Genomic DNA, 9,655 nt, shown 5'->3' on the forward strand with positions numbered 1-9,655 from the left:
TCAGTATTAGGCTAAATGTAATGCTCTTTTGTGTGTAATGCATATGTGTGCGTGCACACACAAAAGTAACTGCAGGCATGTTTGACCTGTACATTTTGTGACTTTACTTGGCATAAACTGCGTTAAAACATTGAAAGAGAGGCACTGAGCAGTTTAACTTTGTATTCCAAACATCACAGAGAAGTCTGTCAGTGCCTGGCAAATCTGTATATAATGTGGGAATAGCAGTACAGGCCTTTGTCTTCAAGGTTTAGTATGCAGGATTGACTTTTCTAAGCTGAGGAGCCTGGAACAAACTGCAGGCTGCATACAAGATTAGATTTCCCAGCTGCTTTCCGTAGACATTTTTCTGCATAATTTTTTTTTTTTGTGTGTGTACTGGTTTATATATCCTGGTGGGGACTTAAACCTGAATACACACAGACTCATGGGAACTCGTGTCACGGTGGGGACCTAAATTGTGGTCCCCACGGGTACAAAAGCTTATAAATCATACAGAATGATTTTTTGAAAATCTAAAAATGCAGAAAGTTTCCTGTGAGGGGTGGGTTTAGGTGTAGGGCAATAGAATATACGGTCTGTACAGTAGAAAAACCATTACGCCTATGGAGAGTCCCCACAAGGATAACTGACCAGACGTGTGTTAGTTTTTTTTAAGCTCCACAGTTGCGTGTATGGCCTCTGGAATATAATTTAGCGCAAATGGTATTTTAAATAACCATATTCCTGCCACAGAGTTTCTCCAATTATACTTCTCATCTTCTAGCTGCATCTTTACATTTAGTACTGCCGGCAGTTGTAATATTGAAAGCCGCTTTTTATAATCATTTCTGTAGCTACAAAGTGTTTGTGTAAAAGTCCATTAGCAAATAATGTCTGAGTTGTCATAGTGTCTTTGTTGATGTTTGTGCATTTCTGATGCTTATAATACTCTTAAATGGAGACATGCGTTCAAGGGTCTGTGTGGCTCTGTTCATGTAGGCAGCATCTGTGATGTTAAACTGGGCCAGTGTGTCACTGTATTGTAATGGATGATGTAAAGTTCTCTATCAAAGAGCGCTGTGTGTCTGGAACAGAAGGCCATTGATATAGAAAGAGTGTGTCTCAGCCTATCATTATAAAGATATTATTTCGTATGATCCACTATCCGTTTCTTTCAGTAAATGACAACTTTATGATATATGTTTCAGGTCAGCAATAATTAGTCTCTTATGCTCACCAAGGCTACATTTATCTGATCACATATACATATATATATATATATATATACACACACATGTGGACCACAAAACCAGTCATAAGTAGCACAGGTATATTTGTAGCAATAGCCAATGATACATTGTATGGGTCAATTGTTTTATGCTAAAAATCAAGACGTAAAGTAAAATATATCAAAATGTAATATGCATTACTAAGCACTTCATTTGGACAACTTTAAATGTGATTTTTCTCTATTTAAATTTTTATTTTTTACACCCTCAGATTCCAGATGTATGAACCTCAATTTAAAAAAATTGATCCTTATTACTGGTTTTGTGGTCCAGGGTGGTCACAAATGTTCAGGAGCCATTTCTTATTAATCAGTGTTGAAAAAACAAAACAAAAAAAACAGCCATGCTGTTCAGTATTTGTGGAAATACACATTTCTTCAGAATTTGTATTAATTTAATTTTCAAAATAGCAGCATTTAGGCTAATTGATTTATTTTTGAACAATGTAAAGTCTTTGTAGTCACTTTTGAACAAATGCAATTATTTGCTGAATAGTCATTTTCTTTAAAAAAAAAAACTGTTTGTTTACAATTGTGTTTGAGTGCCAAATTAATAGTTAATTTGTAATAGCAAACCACATTGCCTTTCAGAAATAATCTATAACCAATGGGGTGCATTTGTGTTTACATGCAATGCACATGTAAGATTTGAATAATCCTGTCAAAATATTGTTATAAAAATAACGCAGCCTATAATCCTTTATGGCTTTACATTACGTTTGTCTTTAGCCTATCTGTGACCCTGGACCACAAAACCAGTCATAAGTAGCACAGGGCATATTTTCTTTTATGCAATATCATTAGGATATTAAGTAAAGATCATGTTCCATTAAGATATTTTGTAAACTTCCTACCGTAAATATATCAACTTAATTTGTGATTAGTAATAGGCCCTATGCATTGCTACGAACTTCATTTGGACAACTCTAAAGGTGATTTTCACAATATTTGCACCCTCAGATTCCAGATTTTCAAATAGTTGTATCTCAGCTGTTACCTCAACAAACCATACAGCTTATTTATTCAGCTTTCAGATGATGTATAAATCCCAATTTAAAAATGGACCCTTATGACTTGTTTTGTGGTCCAGGGTCACATTTAGGCCTATCTATTCTTAATATTTGCATTAATCACGTGGTATTAAACTGACGCTTCGTGTGACGTTGCTGAAGTGCAGCTCGAATGCAGATGATGGGAACACCTGTCCTGCGCGCGCCCACAGGAGCGAGCGAGCGAGCGCGCGCGCGCTCTGACACAGACGGATATTACCGCATCACAGAATCCCACTGCATCATATGTGGCCAAACCAACAGCGACACAGGTAAGAGAGCGATGCTATCACAGCGCTGTCAGGGTTAACGCATTACAAGCAGCTGACCTTGCTCCACAGGAGATAAAAGCAGGCTAGATTTGTGATTCTTTAATACGGCCGCTGCTGCTTCAGTAATCCTCGCGCATCCCGCGTGCTTCAGCCGCTCTGCGCATCTCTGAGTGACGCGGTCTTCTTTCTGCTGCTCTGCGCAAAGCATCACAGCCTGGAGATGCCGGCGATATCTCACGAAACGGTAGAGAAATATAAACGCAGCCTCCTTGAAAGTCACCAGCCATGTTTGGGTGAATAAACTCGGGCGTTTCGAGGCTGTCAAGTTAGTTGTTTTCGAGGCCGAATGCTGGCCAAGGATGCTGTAGGAGGTGAAAGTGTCATCGCCCTATCCAGGGCGCTTCTTGTAGCTCAAGGATATTGTGAGAACAGGACAAACATTTGCTGCTGCCTTTTATTACACGAGGATCCTTCAGGCCTCGTTTGAGGGTAAATATTGCGTTGTAATATAATTCACAGGCTTTAAGAAGGTTAGTTTTGCCTGTGTGGATAAAATAAGTTTGACATAGGGTTCAGATAGCAAATCATCTGAATATTGTCAATAAACATTATACGCTTACATATTATTTTCAAAATACGATTTATATTGGCTTTAATGGTAGGATGAAAAGTTGTAGGCCTTAAATGCATCTGGTCACAACATCTATCTATCTATCTATGACATGTTTTATCATCATCATACTTAAAATAAAACCTATCCAAAATAAGTATAAAGTATATCTGTGTATCAATCTGGGACTCCTCTTGCATAGTTTTGATTGTGTACAATTCTGTTTTGACTTAACTTTGTATTCATATCTGTGGATCTACTACAGGGAAAAGGTTTCCATTTATAATCATTGTGACTGCAGCTTTGGGAAACTCAGAGCAGCTGAATTAGTCCACTAACTGAACTTTTTTTTTTTTTCTTTTTCCGTCATGAATTAAAGATGCAAAACTGCCCACATCAGATGGTATCTGTGGCCATGTGACCTGGCCTGGGCCCATATTCCCACTGAGTTGGACCCATGCTCTGAATGATCCAGAGATGCACATGCCATCCCCCATTCAGCAGTCTTTGTCATATTGTGTTGCAATCATTCATGGAGGTATTTCATAGAGCTTAGCGGTTAGTGAAATTTGATAACCACTGGCAACCCAACAAAAGTTTGTTTCTATCCTGATTAGGAATTTCTAAAGAGTAATTTAATGAGAACCGTGTCAGATTAAATCTTGGATTTATCAGAGCAAACAGTACAGCTTGCATTTTAACTGGTAACATGATCTAGTAGTCAAGTCACCTTTATTTATATAGCGCTTTTAACAATAGAGATTGTGTCAAAGCAACTGAACAGCATTAATTAGGAAAATAGTGTCAATGTCTAATCTAGTAGACATCTAAAAAAGTGAATGGAGGTTAAAGTTACAAATGTAATCAAGTCACTTTTATTTTTTTATAGCGCTTTTCTAGAGTTTCAAACCAGCTATACAGTATTAAAAAGAAAGTAACAGAACTAATGATGCAAACATCAAATATAATACAATTGCATGTAATTTTAGGTTATAAGTTTTGGAAGAATATTATGAATGGTTGTATGTATGTGTAGCTCAACTGCATCAAACCCAGCTCCACTTCTTATTCAATGTCCATTCTCTGTAAGTCTCAGTGACCTCACCACACCACTAGATGCTGATGTTCCACTCGTTCTCTATTGCTAGCTTTGATTGTGATGCAATTTAATCCCCAGGAAACATTTATATATCAAATTTTGTCTTTTTAGTGTTTAATAGGCAGTTTTTTTATATAAAAAATGTATGTTATATTTTGTGTGAAAATTGAAAAAAAAGAAATTTAACCACAAATAACATGACCACATGCTTTTACCTGCACACCCCCCTCACCCCCTATAGAGGTATTTTCTGCCATATGGCGAATTTTGAGAAATCCTTTTACTTGGCAACATCTTAGTTGTGGCTCAACCCTGTGGATACTCCCACTGAGCCTGCAATTAAAACAGCATTAGAGAAACCTGCGATTCTCTCTCCGTCCCTTCTGCCACTTAAAGAAAATTGAAATGGGGAGAAGCTCATATTTTTTTTGACCGATTTATGTAAATAACTCCACTTTGCTGTCAAGTATTAATTAAAGATGCATACACAGAAGATTAATGAAGTTTAGGAAGATTGAATGGCTTGCTGAAAATGTTGTAAATGTGATGCGTCTTTGACTGCAATGAAATAAGGTCTAGAGATGATATATGGTGCGTAATTTAATTTCATCCACTAGCATTCTTATCTTTCCCCTCCTCCACAGCTCAGATTCACCTACTCTCAGGTTTCCTACTCCACTCTGCAATGGGATGCTCACCTTTTACTTCTCAGGGTTTTGTTACCAGAGGTGCTATTTTTAGCTATGCATGCAACAGCAGCTTTCTCCAGAGGGGGGCGAGAGGTGCGTCTGGAAGTGGAGCCTGGCCCGGTGCCAATTAGAACTGTTGCAAGCTGGAGGGAAAAGAGAGACTGAAAGAAGATGGAGTCAGGCTGGGGCCTCATTCTAGTTTTCAATCTCTGCCCGGCTCTGTTTCTTCCTCAGAGAGGACAAGAAAAATGAGAAAGACCGAAACAATGGGGTCAGCTGTTTGCTTGTATTTTAGAGCAGTATGTTTTAGGAGACCGCTCCAGGGCCTTGTGTCTGTTTGCTTGAATGGACCGCTAATGGAAGATTGTTATAGCCCCTAATGTGCTCTTCGTCTGGATTCAGCTGAGTCAAGGCAGTTGATAGTTATGGATTTCAGACTGGCCTAAAACAAGTAGGACACATTACTAGCTGCATCTACATAGATTTTTTTTGTTTGCAGAGACACAACTATATCCCAGCAATGAGTAAAGAGGCCTTGCTGGGCACATTTACACAAATTAAGGTTAATAATTGATTGTTGTAAATGATGGGTTACATGTTAAGGTTATAAATGACGTATATCAGTATTTGCTAGGCCCCCAAAGTAAGATAATTTAAGACATTACATTATTTTGCCAAGTGAAATCATTGCACTTTACATGGAAGTGGCTTTTGAGGTCAATATATTATTTTAGTGTCATTGAACTTAGCATGTTTCCAGCATACGGTCCACAACAAATAATTCTGTGATCAATTTGTCTGACCAAGGTAGACTTAAATGGGGTTTGTATGTGTGTTTGTGTATATGGAAAATTGAATGTGTATTTTAATACATTATCTTACATATCATTTAAATTGGAGTATTTTTACATATTTTATAAATAATTATTTTAATTGTTATACATGTCAAATATTTAATGTTCAATAAAATATTTTATATCATATGTGACCCTGGACCACAAAACCAGTCATAAAGGTACATTTTTTAAAATTGAGATTTATATATTTAAATCTGTCCAAGTGAAGTTCTTAGCAATGCATATTACTAATCAAAAATTAAGTTTTAATATATTTACGGTAGGAAATTGACAAAATATCTTCATGGAACATGATCTTTACTTAATATCCTAATGAGTTTTGGCATAAAAGAAAAATGTATAATTTTGACCCATGCAATGCATTTTTGGCTATTGCTACAAATATACCCCAGCAACTTAAGACTGGTTTTGTCGTCCAGGGTCACATAATCATTTTAAATGGTTTAAATTGAATATGTATTAAATGTAATAAATATTGTAAATAATAAGTGCAGCTGGTAGGCAGACTGATATATTGTTCCTAGCCTGCTCCCTACCACCGTCATTCATAATTTCCATGCGACAGCAGATATTCTCTGTTAATATCATTATAGAGAGCATGAAGTTACCCATGCATCTCACTGCATGACTCACTCCTGTTTCCTTAGTAAGCCCTTCCTGTCTGATGCAGTCTGAATATTTTATCATGGCCCAGTAGCTAACTATCCAACAAAATCATTGAATGAGAGATATTTTTCATAACCGCCACACCTTCACTTTAAGTGCTGTTTGAGACGTTCTGTTTGATCTATAGTAGAGCTCACCTCTGCCTTTCCAACAATGACCTCTGTGACTTATGACTGTGTTTTTGATGTGCAAAATCAAAGCGTTTGCAGTGCATTGAATATTTGCATCCTTATTCTTCTTGTTTCAAAGCATTCAGGCATTAGGCCTATAGACATTATGGGAACTGTCTGTAACAGTCCTCGCTGGCTTTTTACTTCTTTTTGTGTCTGTGCTGTCTCTCTCGGTGACTTTTAGCAGGGCGCACATGGTGCCCTACACCCGCAGGGAGGTCACTGACTCTGTGAAGCCAGCAGCCCTGCACCTGCACAGGTTTCTGAAGCAACGGGTCATTGTATTCATCAGGGACAGAGTTTTCCCAAAGGAAATGCTACTAATAGATTAAGCACATAAATTAAGAATGGAAAGTACAGAAATATTGTCCAAGGCAATTAGTGATGAGACTAATGATGGAGTGTGTGTGTGTGTGGGGCTCATGTGATGTAATCAGAAGATTTGTTTTTTGTATTTTGTACACACACACACACACACACACACACACACACGATTAATCGCATCCAAAATAAAAGTTTTTGTTTATATAATATATGTCTGTGTGCGGTGTATATTTATTATGTATATATAAAGACACCCATGTACAGTATATATGTTGAAAATATTTACATGTATTAACATGCATATAGTTATATTAATATAATTGATATTATATATACATACAGTATATTTAATATATAAACATAACATATTTTTCTTAAATATATGCATGCATGTGTGTGTATTTGTATATACATAATAAATATACACAGTACACACACATATATTATGTACACAAAATGTTTTTATTTTGGATGTGATTAATTGCGATTAATCATTGCCCAGCACTAATATATATAGATATATACATAAATACATTTTGTTTGACTTTTTTAACTAAAGTAGTTAGACCAGTTCAGCAAAGTCTCCATTCATTACAAATATCAAAACTGGACAATGAACCCTAACCACTTTCTTGAATAATACTATCAAAAGTAAACAATGCAATTTGTACACACACACACACACACACACACACACACACGATTAATCGCATCCAAAATAAAAGTTTTTGTTTATATAATATATGTATGTGTGCGGTGTATATTTATTATGTATATATAAAGACACCCATGTACAGTATATATGTTGAAAATATTTACATGTATTAACATGCATATAGTTATATTAATATAATTGATATTATATATACATACAGTATATTTAATATATAAACATAACATATTTTTCTTAAATATATGCATGCATGTGTGTGTATTTGTATATACATAATAAATATACACAGTACACACACATATATTATGTACACAAAATGTTTTTATTTTGGATGTGATTAATTGCGATTAATCATTGCCCAGCACTAATATATATAGATATATACATAAATACATTTTGTTTGACTTTTTTAACTAAAGTAGTTAGACCAGTTCAGCAAAGTCTCCATTCATTACAAATATCAAAACTGGACAATGAACCCTAACCACTTTCTTGAATAATACTATCAAAAGTAAACAATGCAATCAAACCTTTTATAAACATTTAATAGAAGCTGAGTTAAATATAGTTCAAATGAACAGACAGTTTTATTTGAAAAGTTGTGAATGAATACAAAAAGAAAAAAGCCTTCCATTGACTATCACTGTGAGTCATTTTAAAGAGTTGGATGCTTCTTTCTTTAGCTATCAAACAAAACATAGACATCAGAGAGGCTCCTTCAATCACATGTGTTGACACAGGTTTTACATGGTACATAATAAATATGATGTTGAAAAGGGTTAGAATATATCTTTAATGTGGCTTCTTGTTTGATTTACAGTATTGTTTATGGCTGAAAGGAGGAAATCTTATAAAAGAGGATGACTTTTCTTTAGTGCTGAACCATTGAACTCCTTGGCGATTTGTTTTGTTAAAACTCATTGAATGACAGATGTTTGAGGTACCAGAGTCACAGAACACTGGAGACTGGATGGTACACATTAGCTAAAAACGCTAACCATTAACTAGACAGTGAGAGCAGTAGGAGTATTTGCGAACCTTTGTTGAAGGCACACTAACAATGAAGTAAAGCTGTATTGTGCCTGATTGGCTGGTAATTTTTACGATAGGTTAGTTAATTTGACTATATAAAGAAACTTAAAAAGAAATGGTTAATAATAGTTAGGTGCTTATGTTTCTATTGTTGATATTTTAGTCAGTATGTTCTTAATTATTTTAGAATTATTTTTAATATATGATATCATGGATGTGCTTGATGTTTTGTTTTTTTTATTATTATAAAGAGATTAATTAAAGTTACAGTTCATCCAAAAATGAACATTTGCTGAAAATGTACATGCCCTCAAGGCATCAGATGGGCTTTTTTCTTCATCAGAGCAGTTTTGGCTAAATTCAGCGTTACATCACTTGCTCACCAGTGAATCTATTGCAGTGAATGGGTGCCATCAGAATCAGAGTTCAAACAGCTGATAAAAACATTACACTAATCCACACGGCTCCACTCCATCAATTTCTCCAAATCTGTTCTGATGAAAAACAAAATCATCTAGATTAAACAAGAAACAAACTCGTCAGGATAGTCTGAGGGATGAGTTTTAATTTTTGGGTGGACTATTCATCAACAAAACCGCTCGGAGTAAAATCTCATAACTGTGAAAATTTCAGCACAATATTTCAGCAGGACTTCTTGTCATTATGAGTAATTAGTCCATGTTTAAACTGAATGCTGCATATTCTGTATAATTGATCTGGGAGAAAAAAAGTTTCCATATCCAATTTAAAGCCATTTGGTTGAATCATTTTTCACTAGATTACAATCATAGTATTTAGCCTAGAAAATCAATACCTCTCTGATCAAATTAGCAATGGAGTCATCTGATACATGACTCATGACTGACACATTTTCACATTGTAGCTTGTTCAAGGGTAAGGGTAAGGGTGAGGGTGAGGGGGGGGGGGGGGGGCCCTTAATTAGT

At 35.6% G+C, this 9,655-nt stretch overlaps 1 protein-coding gene across 1 annotated transcript in view; it reads left to right on the forward strand.

Annotated features, from left to right (window-relative positions):
• Positions 1–2,478: 2,478 nt before the first annotated feature.
• Positions 2,479–9,655, forward strand: part of LOC107557737 (neurofascin) — a 69,996-nt gene continuing 62,819 nt past the window's right edge. The window contains exon 1 of the mRNA XM_016241448.1: positions 2,479–2,591. The gene's annotated coding sequence lies outside the window, so the exon portion shown is untranslated. The remainder of the gene's footprint in view (positions 2,592–9,655) is intronic.

The sequence above is a fragment of the Sinocyclocheilus grahami genome, unplaced genomic scaffold, assembly GCF_001515645.1.
Source record: "Sinocyclocheilus grahami isolate Dianchi unplaced genomic scaffold, SAMN03320097.WGS_v1.1 scaffold3.1, whole genome shotgun sequence".
NCBI classification, from domain to species: domain Eukaryota; kingdom Metazoa; phylum Chordata; class Actinopteri; order Cypriniformes; family Cyprinidae; genus Sinocyclocheilus; species Sinocyclocheilus grahami.